The 14,433-nt window shown below is 46.8% G+C and overlaps 1 protein-coding gene across 2 annotated transcripts in view; it reads right to left on the bottom strand.

The window, feature by feature from the left end:
* WNT9A (Wnt family member 9A) overlaps positions 1-14,433 on the bottom strand; it is a 127,431-nt gene that overhangs the window by 90,771 nt on the left and 22,227 nt on the right. The window lies entirely within an intron of this gene.

Genomic DNA, 14,433 nt, shown 5'->3' with positions numbered 1-14,433 from the left:
AACTGGGTACGAGGACATGTATGTGCTCCTCTATTACAGACTGGCCTACAGCCCCGCAGCTCAGTGTCTGAGGTGAAGAGCTCATCCTAGCAGTGTACCACATCTGCAGACCAAACAGTTTATTAGGAGATGTCCACTGCTGCTTGACATACTCCAGAGAAGTATCCTGCCCCCACGTAATGTGCTCCTCTGTCATAGAAAAGTTATAATCCATAAAGCATCTCCAGGGATGGAGCACTCACCCCCTCCAAACAGAATCTCCAGAAGGAGAAAGCTGTCAATCTAAAACCTTTTTTGAAATAGAACCACATTGAACATATAATGTAGTAAAACGAGCCAATTAAGATACAAAGAGCTAACCATTCAAGTTCCTTTTGAAGCCAGAAGCTCCCATTTGTGTACAGGTAATTAAAACAGGATATCTATTGTGGGAAGAAGTCAGAAAGACTGAGATTTGTAGATTCAAGAGGAAGGGAAGTGGAAATCTAACACCTTTAGAGGTATCTCTTGTTCTCTCCAGCAGCAACTGGACATCTACTAGACAGTTAGGAGCCCGTGGAAAGTTATGAATATTAGGGTTTGTATCTGTACAATATTTATGGGATATACATCGTCAACTTCAGGACTATTAGAGGAAGAATATGCATTTTTTTATAACTGGGAAACCTGATAATAAGTCCCATATCAGTGGCCATATCGCTGATAACAGCCATGTCATGTTTCCTCTCTATGAAAATGTAAAATCCCGATAAAAAAAATATATATATATATATATATATATATATATATATATATATATATATATATAATGCCTGGGATCTTCATGAGTCAAGATATTGTGAATGTTGGGAATATCATTTTCTGAAACAATCCACATCCCACACTGAGACCGACATGAGGTTATCAAGGGAAGGTGTGTGGGTGCAATTTAGGTGCTGATAAGACAAGGCAAATTATGATCTGGGTTCAATGCAGGGATATACATCTCTGTGTAGGCATGATCCACGTTTCATCGGCCATTTCTCAATCAAATTGCTTCCCTTCATTAAGCTGTGAGCCAGTGCTTAGTAAGTTTTTAATTTTTTTTGTTTATGTAATTGTATACTGTATTGCTTTGTCCCCTTCGTAATATATATATATATATATAATCACTGCCTATCTTTCTGGATTGAATATAAAATATATTAGTTCTATTTAGTTCTATTCCTCTTGCTCTGTAAACCGCACCCTGAAGCCATACACTACTTGTAACAAAATCCAATCAAGCTGTATAAACGATTTGTGGTGGTAGCGAGTAGTTTCTTTGGTTATTGCAGAGCTGGCAGTGACCATACTGAGGTATATATACAGCGGGTACGGAAAGTATTCAGACCTCTAAACTTTTTACACTTTGTTTCATTGCAGCCATTTGGTAAACTCAAAAAAAGTTCATTTATTTTTTTCTCATTAATGTACACTCTGCACCCCATCTTGATTGAAAAAAAAACAAAACAGAAATTTAGAAATTTTTGCATAAGTATTCAGACCCTTTGCACAGACACTCATTTAAGTCACATGCTGTCCATTTCCTTGTGATCCTCCTTGAGATGATTCTACTCCTTCATTGGAGTTCAGCTGTATTTAATTAAACTGATAGGTGTACGCCTTTCCAAATCAAGTCCTATCTATATAAGACCTCACCGCTCATAGTGCATGTCAGACCAAATGAGAATCATGAGGTCAAAGTAACTGGCCAAGGAGCTCAGAGACAGAATTGTGGCACAGATCTGGCCAAGGTTACAACAGAATTTCTGCAGGACTCAAGGTTGCATAGAGCACAGTGGCCTCCATAGTGCTTAAATGGAAGAAGTTTGGGACCAGCAGAAGTCTTCCTAGACCTGGCCGTCCAGCCAACTGAGCAACTGTGGAAGAATAACCTTGGTGAGAGAGGTAAAGAAGAACCCCAAGATCTGTGGCTGAGCTCCAGAGATGCAGTAGGGAGATGGGAGAAAGTGCCACAGAGTCAACGATCACTGCAACCCTCCACCAGTCAGGCCCTTATTGCAGAGTGGCCCGACGGAAGCCTCTCCTCAGTGCTAGACATATGAAAGCCGCATAGAGTTTGATTAAAAAAATAAAAATAAAAAAAAACATCACATGAACGACTCCCAGACTATGAGATGTAAGATTCTCTGGCCTGATGAGATGAAGATAGACCTTTTTGGTGATAATTCTAAGCAGTATGTGTGGAGAAAACCAGGCACTGCTCATCCCCTGCCCAATACAATCCCAACAGTGAAGAATGGTGGTGGCAGCATCATGTTATGGGGGTGTTTTTCAGCTCCAGGGACAGGACGACTGGTTGTCATTGAAGGAAACATGAATGCGGCCAAGTACAGAGATATCCTGGATGAAAACCTTTTCCAGAGTGCTCTGGACCTCAGACTTGGCCGAAGGTTCACCTTCCAACAAGACAATAACCCTAAGCACACAGCTAAAACAACAAAGGAGCGGCTTCAGAACAACTCTGTGACCATTCATGACTGGCCAAGCCAGAGCCCTGACCTAAACCCAATTGAGCATCTCTGGAGACCTGAAAATGGCGTCCACCAACGTTCACCATCCAACCTGATGGAACTGGAGAGGATCTGCAAGGAAGAATGGCAGAGGATCCCCAAATCCAGGTGTGAAACTTGTATCATTCCCAAGAAGACTCATGGCTGTACTCAGGGCCGCCATAAGGGCAGTAATGCCCTGACTAGCGAATGGGGCCCGATGACCATAGGGGGTCCGCATTGGGCCCCAGCGGCAGGATTTTGCCAGGGCAGAAACTGAACCTACGTCCGAGACACAGGTTCAGTTAAACTATTGCTGTGCGGGCCCACACGGCAATAGTTAAAAGCTGCCAGCGCATCGGAGGCTGGCAGCCGATATCAGCATGCACGTCATCGGCGTATGACGTTATTGTCATTCGCCGGAGAGTGCGTGTTTGAAATGCCTGGGGTCGACGTCGGCGCTGGAGCACTTCCAGGTAAGGAGAAAGTGTGTTTTTTCTTTATGATTTTTTTTTTTTTATTGAACGTGGCCCGGGGCAGAATGGAGACATGGGGGCAGGATGGGAGACACATGGAACATATGTCTCCATCCTGCCTGGGGCAGAATAGAGACACAGGGGGCTTGATGGAGACACAGAGGACAGGAATGGAGAACCTCGGGGGCAGGATGGAGACACATGGGGGCAGGATGGACACATGGGGGCAGGGATATGGGGCAGGATGGAGGCAGATGGGGCAGGATGGAGACACATGGTGCAGGATCATGGGGCGGGGTGGAGACACATGGAACATATGGCTCCATCCTGCCTTGGGCAGAATGGGGACACGGGGGCTTGATGGAGACACAGGGGACAGGAATGGAGACAGGGCAGGAATGGAGACACATGGGGCAGGATGGAGACACATGGGGCAAGATCATGGGGCGATGGATACGATGGAGACAGATGGGGCAGGTCATGGTGCAACATATGGCTGGAGCCAGAAATGAGACACATGGGGGGCCAGGATTGGGGATATTATAACCATAGGGTCTAATTAAGGGATATTATTACTGCAGTGATGTGTTTATTTTATTTTTTGAGGAAACCGTTTTAAATCGGGGGTGGTCCTGTTACTGTGCAGAGCGACACTGTCACCTTTTTTTCTTCATCTGGTGTAGTGAAGAAGTTGGCAAAAAATTAGGTAAGGTGTTCTGCAAGTGGTGCTCTAGATAACTGTTATTTCCTGCAGAGACGAGCCCTGGCTGGAAGTAGTGATGGTGGTCTGTGCTGGATAAAGATGAAAAGTGATTATGAAGGACTTCACCTAGAAATGTCACTGGTGAGTTAGTGTGTTACCTGTACACTTACACTATACACTGTATACTATATACAGCGATCCTGTGTACAGTGTCACCAGTAATCACTATTACCTTTACATTGACACTATATACAGAGCTCCTGTGTAAAATGTCATTGATCGCTGTATAACCTGTACACAGATACTGCATACAGAGCACATGTGTATAATGTCACCGGTAATCACTGTATTTATCTGTACAAGGACACTGAATACTAAGTACAGATCTCCTTTGTATAATGGCACTTATGGTGATATTGGTATTGTGTTTTTTATTACTGATCAGTATTGTAGTATTCAGTCACTATGTGGTGGTAATATGTTGTCTGGCCATGGTGTGGTGGTATTTGTTCCTTGTATGTGCTTTATTTGGTCACTATGTGGTGGTAATATGTGGTCTGGTCATGTTGTGGTAGTATTTGTCCCTTGTATATGATTTTATCTGGTCACTGTGGTGATAATATGTGATATGGCCATGGTGCGATGGTATTTGATCCTTATATGTGGCATTATTGGTCACTATGTGGTGGTAATATGTAATATGGAAATGGTGCAGTGGTATTTGTCCCTTGTATGTAATATTATCCAGTCACTGTAGTGGTAATATGTGATGTGGCCATGATGCGATGGTATTTGTTCCTTGTATGTGATATTACTGGTCATTTTAAAAATTGAAAATAAATAAAAATATATACTTAAATTGTATTGCATATTTTAACAAATGTTTAATAGGTTAGAGTAAAGTGGGGCCCGGCCAAAAGAGTCTACATTGTTGTGGTGGCAGATTTAAAAATATTTTGGCCAAAACAAAAGTTGCTGGCTATGTGTGTGATGTGGTGATGTGAACTGTTAATGCGCGATTGGGGAGGACGTGCTGCAGATGTGGAGTTTTTCAATGAGTGGGCGGTGGGACTGTGGAAGTTTCGAGGGGTGGAGGTGGGGCTGGGGAGGAGCCTAGGTGGAGTCTCAAGGGGGCCCCAAAAATTTTGCCAGTTTGGGACCCGAAATTCCTAGTGGCAACCCTGGCTGCACTAGCTCAAAAGAGGCTTCTATTCAATACTGCGCAAAGGAGCTGAAGACTTATGACCATGTGATATTTTACTTTTTCTTTAATAAATTTGCAAAAAATTTCACTATTTTTTTTTTCAGTCAAGATGGGGTGCAGAGTGTACATTAACCCCTTTCTGCCATTGGATGTACTATTCCGTCCATGTGGGGTGGGCCTTACTTCCCAAGGATGGAATAGTACGTCCATCCGCGCTCACGGGGGGAGCGTGGCCGAGTGTCAGCTGATTATCGCAGCTGACATCCGGCACTATGTGCCAGGAGCGGTCACGGACCGGCCCCGGCACATTAACCCCTGGCACACTGCGATCAAACATGATCACAGTGTTCCGGCGGTATAGGGAAGCATCGCGCAGGGAGCCCTCTCCCTGCGTGCTTCCCTGAGATGCTCGGAACAACGCGATGTGATCACGTTGCTCTGAGGGTCTCCTACCTTCCTCCCTGCAGCAGGCCCGGATCCAAAATGGACGCGGGGCTGCATCCGGGTCCTGCAGGGAGGTGGCTTACAAGCGCCTGCTCAGAGCAGGCGCCTGTAAGCCTGGAGCTGTGCACGTCAGATCACTGATCTGACACAGTGCACAGCAAAGTGTCAGATCAGCGATCTGTCATTTTACCCCCTGGGGCAAAGAAATAATTATATATAATATATATTTCCAATAAATACATTCCTTTATCTAAACCAAAAAAAAACAAAAAAAAAAAACAATAAAAAGTACACATTTAGTATCGCCGCGTCCGTAACGACCCGACCTATAAGACTGTCCCACTAGTTAACCCCTTCATTGAACACCGTTAAAAAAAAAAATGCAAAAAACAACGCTTTATTATCATACCACCGAACAGTGGAATAACACGCGATCAAAAAGACGGATATAAAACGTAATTTTGTCCAGCAAGAAACGAGCCGCCACACAGCATCATAAGCAAAAAAATAAAAACGTTAGTCCTCAGAATAAAGCGATGCAAAAATAATTATTTTTTCTATAAAAGTTTTTATCGTCTAAAAGCGCCAAAACATTAAAAAAAAAAAAAAATGATATAAATGAGGTATCGCTGTAATTGTACTGACCCAAGAATAACACAGTTTCATCCATTTTACCAGACACAGAACGGTATAAACGCCTCCCCCAAAAGAAATTCATGAATAGCGGTTTTTTGGTCGTTCTGCCTCACAAAAATCGGAATAAAAAGCGATCAAAAAAATGTCACGTGCCAGAAAATGTTACCACTAAAAACGTCAACTTGTCCCGCAAAAAACAAGACCTCACATGACTCTGTGGACCAAAATATGGAAAAATTATAGCTCTCAAAATGTGGTAACGCAAAAAATATTTTTTGCAATAAAAAGCGTCTTTCAGTGTGTGACGGCTGCCAATCATAAAAATCCGCTAAAAAACCCGCTATAAAAGTAAATCAAACCACCCTTCATCACCCCCTTAGTTAGGGAAAAATTAAAAAAAATGTATTTCCATTTTCCCGCTAGGGTTAGGGCTAGGGCTAGGGTTGGGGCTAGGGTTAAGGCTAGGGTTTGGGTTACATTTACAGTTGGGAATAGGGTTGGGATTAGGGCTAGGGTTAGGGTTAGGGCTAGGGTTAGGGTTAGGGCTAGGGCTACAGTTTGGGTTGGGGCTAAAGTTACAGTTAGGGTTTAGATTACATTTACGGTTGGGAATAGGGTTGGGATTAGGGTTAGGGGTGTGTCTGGGTTAGAGGTGTGGTTAGGGTTACTGTTGGGATTAGGGTTAGGGATGTGTTTGGATTAGGGTTTCAGTTATAATTGGGGGGTTTCCACTGTTTAGGCACATCAGGGGCTCTCCAAACACGACATGGCGTCTGATCTCAATTCCAGCCAATTCTGCGTTGAAAAAGTAAAACAGTGCTTCTTACCTTCCGAGCTCTCCCATGTGCCCAAACAGGGGTTTACCCCAACATATGGGGTATCAGCGTACTCAGGACAAATAGGACAACAACTTTTGGAATCCAATTTCTCCTCTTACCCTCGGGAAAATACAAAACTGGGGGCTAAAAAATAATTTGTGGAAAAAAAAAAGATTTTTTATTTTCACGGCTCTGCGTTATAAACTGCAGTGAAACACTTGGGGGCTCAAAGTTCTCACAACACATCTAGATAAGTTCCTTGGGAGGTTTAGTTTCCAATATAGTGTCACTTGTGGGGGGTTTCTACTGTTTAGGTTCATTTTTCTCTGTGACTTTTTTCAATTTTTTGGAGGATTTTTAAGTCCTTTTTTGTGTCGGTGAGCTTTTACTCTACGTTTAGCGTTAGGACTGGCAAAATGTAAGGACCCTTGACGCGGGTTGCCGGCTTACGTATTGAGGCCCCAATGTAAACTAATACCTTACACACATTGATATGTTGTGTTTTTTTTTGCACTTTATCTTGCAGGGTGCGGTCGGACCAAGAAGGCTCTGTAAACTGTTGGCCTCTGTTCACACAGCATGCATTTTGTAGCACTGGGCGGCCCGCATATATGTGCGTCAGTAATAGGCTGTAAACCAGATGCTCTGCATTGCTTGTGTGAACAACGCCACATACAGACCATTATCGCTTATCTTTTTGTGCACTAATGCCAAACAGCCAACACTGGATTGAAAGTGGTTGTTTCATCGGTATTTTGGCACCTGTGTGTTTGCCATCATTAATCGGGGCTGCTGCACCCTGCAGTGCATTTGGTTGGAGGCCTCAGCACGTAAACATCTCTGCATTTTTCTCTGACTTTGTACATCAGGGGCTCTGCAAATGCAATGTGACGCCTGCAGACCAATCCATCTAAGTCTGCATTCCAAATGGCGCCCCTTCCCTTCCGAGCTCTGCCATGCGCCCAAACAGTGGTTCCCCCCCCCCACATATTGGGTATCAGCGTATTCAGAATTGGACAACAACTTTTGGGTTTCAATTTCAACTGTTACCCTTGGAAAACTACAAAACTGGGGGCTAAAAAACAATTTTTTGTGAAAAAAAGGATTTTTTATTTTCACGGCTCTGCATTCTAAACTGTAGTGAAACACTTGGGGGCTCAAAGTTCTCACAACACATCTAGATAAGTTCCTTAGGGGGTCTACTTTCCAAAATGGTGTCACTTGTGGGGGGTTTCAATGTTTAGGCACATCAGGGGCTCTCCAAACGCAACATGGCGTCCCATCTCAATTCCTGTCAATTTTGCATTGAAAAGTCAAATGGCGCTCCTTCGCTTCCGAGCTCTCCCATCCGCCCAAACAGTGGTTTACCCCCACATGTGGGGAATCGGCGAACTCAGGACAAATTGCGCAACAAATTTTAGGATCCATTTTCTCCTGTTACCCTTGGGAAAATAAAACAAGTTGGAGCTGAATTAAATTTTTTTGTGAAAGAAAGTTAAATGTTCGTTTTTTTTTTTTTTTAAACATTCCAAAAATTCCTGTGAAGCACCTGAAGGGTTAATAAACTTCTTGAATGTGGTTTTGAGCACCTTGAGGGGTGCAGTTTTTAGAATGGTGTCACACTTGGGTATTTTCTATCATATAGACCCCTCAAAATGACTTCAAATGTGATGTGGTCCCTAAAAAATAATATGGTGTTGTAAAAATGAGAAATTGCTGGTCAAATTTTAACCCTTATAACTCCCTAACAAAAAAATTTGGTTCCAAAATTGTGCTGATGTAAAGTAGACATGTGGGAAATGTTACTTATTAAGTATTTTGTGTGACATATCTCTGTGATTTAATGGCATAAAAATTCAAAGTTGGAAAATTGCGAAGTTTTCACCAAATTTACGTTTTTTTCACAAATAAACGCAGGTAATATCAAAGAAATTTTACCACTATCATGAAGTACAATATGTCACGAGAAAACAATGTCAGAATCACCAGGATCCATTGAAACGTTCCAGAGTTATAACCTCATAAAGGGACAGTGGTCAGAATTGTAAAAATTGTCCCGGTCCATAACGTGCAAACCACCCTTGGGGGTAAAGGGGTTAGATAGAAAACTTTTTGAATTGACCAAATGGCTGTAATAAAACTCGGAATACTTTCTGTATCCACTGTATATTCCGTGCGTTGGAATTATGCTCACTGTTTGTTCTCCAATAACCGGCCTACGAGTGGGAGCAGCCGCGGCCTCCTCCTTTAATAGTCTGTCAATTGCATAATTATCCTGGACATAGGAGGCAGCAGAGTGGTTTGTGACAAGATGGAATAGCGAGGTGCATCTGTGCAGAGAGCCTGATGCTGGAGAGCAGAGGCACAGAGCGAGCGGTCAGCAGCACAATGTGTGAGGAGACGAGCAGTACCACCTCTGCAGACCGTCAGGGTACCCGGAGATTGTCCTTATACGCAGACTGTGCCTCGCACAGGATTATTCTGTCCCGTCAGGCCTGATGTAATGACAATCCCTCACCTCTAAGGGTGCCGCATTTGTGTTGTGTTGCACCAATGCTGTTCCTTCCTATTTCCCAACTTTTTCACCATTTAAACTCTGGACAATAAATCTGTGGTGTTAATCTCATATCTGTAAGTGCAGAATGTGGACAGGGGTTTCCCCACTCGACCCCTGACAGAAGAGGACGCCCCTGCTGTGAACCTCTAGAGCCGCCAGGAAGATTCGGTTGGACGCACTGCACCATTCTGAGGTGAGAACTACCTATGTCACTGTGCCGCGAGGAGCGTCCGTGTCATGAGCAACGTCACTGTGCCGCGAGGAGCGTCCGTGTCATGAGCAACGTCACTGTGCCGCGAGGAGCGTCCGTGTCATGAGCAATGTCACTGTGCCGCGAGGAGCGTCCGTGTCATGAGCAATGTCACTGTGCCGCGAGGAGCGTCCATGTCATGAGCAACGTCACTGCCGCAAGGAGTGTCCGTGTCATGAGCAACGTCACTGTGCCGCGAGGAGTGTCCGTGTCATGAGCAATGAGGAGTGTCCGTGTCATGAGCAACGTCACTGTGCCGCGAGGAGTGTCCGTGTCATGAGCAATGTCACTGTGCCGCGAGGAGTGTCCGTGTCATGAGCAATGAGGAGTGTCCGTGTCATGAGCAACGTCACTGTGTCGCGAGGAGTGTCCGTGTCATGAGCAATGTCACTGTGCCGCGAGGAGTGTCCGTGACAGGGGTCCACCAGTAACGTTGACTTTGGGGGCCCATTGTTCACCTGCATGTAAATATTATTCTACCTTCGATCACAAATTTACCTATATCTCTATATAATAATACACTGGGTAGTGACTGTGGTTAATGAATGATGAGATGTTGCTTCTTTATGTACAGAGGGAATCAAGTGAATTATGCCAAGTACTGCCCATATAGTGAGGTTGGAGGCCCAGATCTACACAGGGGCCCACCGGGGGATTACCCCGTTACCCTGTGGGCCAGTCCGAGCCTGGTCGTGAGCAATGTCCCTGTGCTGCGAGGAGCGTCCCTGTGTCATGAGCATTATTGCCGTGCCACGGAGAGCGTCCCTTTGCTTCATCACTCATGAGTTTGCTCTCAGGATCCTAAAGGAGAAGAATAACAGCGAGAACAGGAAGCACCTGCTGAACGCTCATCATCCTCCCACCGATTCCTGGCATACTGGACCCCTCTGCTGGACACAGGCGGAACTGCGGGGAGAATGCCAAGGAATGAGCTGGAAAGATATATATCTTGGTACCGTGTTAGCCAGTAGCACACGCAAGGAATGAACTGATGAGCGCAGAGAATGAGGATCATACTCCCAAGAAATCACACAATGCATCACTACTCCCATCATCTCTGACCCGGGAGCTCACAATCTAATCTCCTATCACACAATGTATCACTACTCCCATCATCCCTGACCCCAGAGCTCACAATCTAATCCATCACGCAATGTATCACTGCTCCCATCATGCTCAGTCAATAATAGGGCAAGCCGTTGTTACGTGTTATGGAACCCCACAGCACCCAGAATATGTTGTGCAGTTATATGTATGTATAATAGGTTCCATGTGAGAGGCATGTCCCTAATGCATCAGCCCACAGGCTGCGCCCCTGGGCAGAGAGGACACGATATTCCCCTTTTGTCCGCCCCCCCCCCCCACCTTTGTAATTCCCACAGTAAATATCGGCAGGCTCCGGCCACCTGCGGCTATTGTAATGCATGTCTGGCCTGCCGCTTTTCTATTGGCCTGCCCTCTGTATCTGTGTGATATATTCTGTGTCTTGTGAGTAAAGTGTTGTCAGACTGGAACTACGTGGAGAAGCAGTGATCTATTATATGCGCCGATGTAACCAAGCAATTCCAGCCAGCATCCTTCATTCAGACTCCAGCCAAAGCAGAGTGGACCTACGGAAACACGGGGTGGTACTGAAAGAGGTACCCCAGCTTGGTAGACCCCGTTACACTGGTGGCAGACAGCAGGATGTGATACCCCTTCTACAGGAGGAAAGGAATGAATGGAAGAAAACTACCAGAAGTTAAAGAGGACTACATTAAAAGATCTGGTGGAAGCCCGAGGGTTAATCGCCAGCAACAAAACAAAAGCGGATTTGATAGCAGCCATCATGGAACACAACAGTGCAGCGCCCCCCAATGTGAACGTGGAGGAGACTGAATTCCAGAGGGAGGTAAAGAACAGACTGGCGTTCTATGGCCCAAATCCTGCAGTAGAGATCATACGAGAGGTGATGGGTGATGTGCGTACTGATCTGAAGGAAGAGATGGCCGAGCGGACCAGGATAGAGCTAGCCAAGATGGAGATGGCAGAGCGGACCAAAGTGGAGCTGGCCAAGATGGCAGAGCGGAGAGAGGAGAGTCAGCGAGCAAGGGAAGCTCTGGCCTCATCCCAGGTACCTTCAACAGTAAGCCACAAAAAGATCCAGTATAATGCCCTCCGACAGTTGTGGGAGGCAGAGGAAGACATTGATGGCTTTCTGCAGGACTTTGAGCGGCAGTGTGCCCTTCATCAAGTGAAGCCGGAGGAACAGGTTCAGATTCTGGCCAGCAAGCTGACAGGCCAGGCAGCGGACGCCTATCGCACGGTACCTGATGAGGACTGTATGGACTATCAGCGGATCAAAGGAGTGATCTTGGCCCGGTATGTGCTGACACCAGAGGCATAAAGCCAAATGTTCCGCGGACTTATAAAACGCGTAACAGATACCCACGCTGAATGGGCCTGTAAATTACGGCGGTCACTGCTACAGTGGGTACAAGGGAGCCAAGCAACCACTAAGGAGGACGTCCTCCAGCTCTTGTTGTTAGAACGATTCTTTAATGGACTAAACCCCGAGACACAGGAATGGCTTCGGGACAGGCGGCCAACGACTCTTGAGGAAGCCGCTCGTCTGGCCGATGAACATCATGATGCCAGGAGGCCTCAGTTGTCCGGATCAAAGATGGTCACTAGGGGTCCGCCCATGGACCTGGAGGGCCCCAAACCTCCGAAGATTGTAGGGGGACCAGCTAGAAACCCGGCCTACCTAGTCCCCCTGGGGCGCGATGCCACACCTGCCAAGACAATGTCCCAACCGGACTCAGCATACCCAGTGGCCAAAGGCGGGAACAGCTACCTTCAGCCGGGCTGCTGTACACTGCTACCAAGGCGAAGCTGACCCAGCATTGGGGGCTACGACTAACCAAGGGGTGGAAGACATGGAGGAAGTGCTGCATGAAGTAGACCCCATGCAGGCAGATAATCGACAACAGCATCGACAGGTCGTGTGGGTTAATGGGAAACGTATGCAGGGACTAAGATTCCAGGGCAACTTTGACCCTTCTGAAGCCTCATCTCGTCCGGGACCAAGAGAAGACGGACCGGACAGTGGCAGTCCGTGTAGCAGGGGGAGCCATACATTGACTACCCACTGCCAGGATTCACCTGAACTGGGGAGTCGGGGATGGCCTTGTTGAGGTCGGCTTGATGGAGGATTTGCCTGCAGACATTTTGCTGGGAAATGACTTGGGGCCCATGTTGTCTGCCTTCTCGGTTGCCCCTCTGGCTAAGACATATCCTGTGACCACCCGGAGACAAGCTCGAACTGCGGAGGCGGAATCACACTCAGAGGAGGCCCAGGTAAGACATCCCAGCCCTACACGTATTCCCATAGCCAGACAAATTTCTTGGGCCACCCCAGATGAATTTAAGAGGGAGTTACTTGAGGATCCTTCATTGGAGGGATATCGTGGGAAGGCACAGGAGGGAAGAGGGGTACTGGAAGGGGAACAGTTTATATGGAAGCAAGGACTCCTCTACCGGATCAAAGAGCAGCACCACACAGGGACGAGCTCCACTATAAAACGACAGCTGGTAGTTCCCAAAAGTATAGGCAGGAGTTACTGCGAATCTCTCATGACATACTCTTGGCCGGGCACTTCTGCGTCAGTCGCACCAGGCATCGCCTGACACAAAACTTCTTTTGGCCGGGGGTAACCTATGATGTTCGTCAATACTGCCAGACCTGTGACAGTTGCCAGCGCATTGGCAAGAGGGGAGATCGATGCAAGGCCAAATTACGCCCCCTCCCCATTGTGGAGGAACCATTTAGCCGAGTAGCGGTCGATCTGATAGGGCCGTTAGCCAAACCCAGTCCGTCAGGGAAAAGGTATATATTGACAGTGGTAGATTATGCCACACGGTATCCAGAGGCGGTTGCGTTACCTAACATACTGGCAGAGACGGTGGCGGCTGCCCTGCTCCAGGTTTTCTCACGGGTTGAATTTCTCCGGGAGATTATCTCGGACCAGGGTACCCAGTTTACAGCAGAGGTGACCAACCAACTGTGGAAGCTGTGCGGCGTAAAGTCCATTAGAAGCGCCCCGTACCACCCACAAACCAATGGGTTGTGTGAACGCTTTAACGGGACATTAAAACAACTCATTGGGACTTTTACCAGGACCTACAGGGACTGGGAGAAATTCTTGCCACACCTCCTGTTTGCCTATCGGGAGGTGCCCCGAGAATCCATGGGGTTCTCCCCATTCGAACAGGGAGATGGGTAAGGGGACCCCTAGACTTAGTGCTAGAACACTGGGAAGGGGAGGGCCTCATAGAAGAGGTACCTATTGCACCCTATGTGCTGGAATTCTGGGACTGCCTACAGGAGCTGACCCAGGCTGTACGTGGGAACATGCAGGTGGCCCAGTGGCGCCAGCGCTTCTGGTACGATCGGAGGGCCAGAGAGCGCACCTTGGAAATAGGACAGAAGGTCCTGGTGTTAGAGCCCACTAGGCAGAACAAGTTCCAAGCTGCATGGCAGGGGCCCTACCAGGTAGTGGGGAAAATAGCCGACACAACCTATAATGTCGCCGATTGTGACGACCCCAGGGTTATCCGCATGTTCCACGTGAATATGCTGAAGCCCTATCGGGAGCGCCCTGAAGAGGTAGTGGCCATCTGTGCACCTGAAGCAGAGGATTTAGCCGGACTTCCCTTGCCTGATGTCTTAGCGGAGAGGACTCAGTCTAAAACATGGGACCAGGTACTCTTGGGTGAAGACCTAGGCCCCCGGGAGAGACAGTAGGCGGAGGAGTTGTTGAGGCAGCAAC

The sequence above is a fragment of the Ranitomeya imitator genome, chromosome 6, assembly GCF_032444005.1.
Source record: "Ranitomeya imitator isolate aRanImi1 chromosome 6, aRanImi1.pri, whole genome shotgun sequence".
Lineage (NCBI taxonomy): Eukaryota > Metazoa > Chordata > Amphibia > Anura > Dendrobatidae > Ranitomeya > Ranitomeya imitator.
This window is presented reverse-complemented; position numbering and strand designations above follow the sequence as displayed.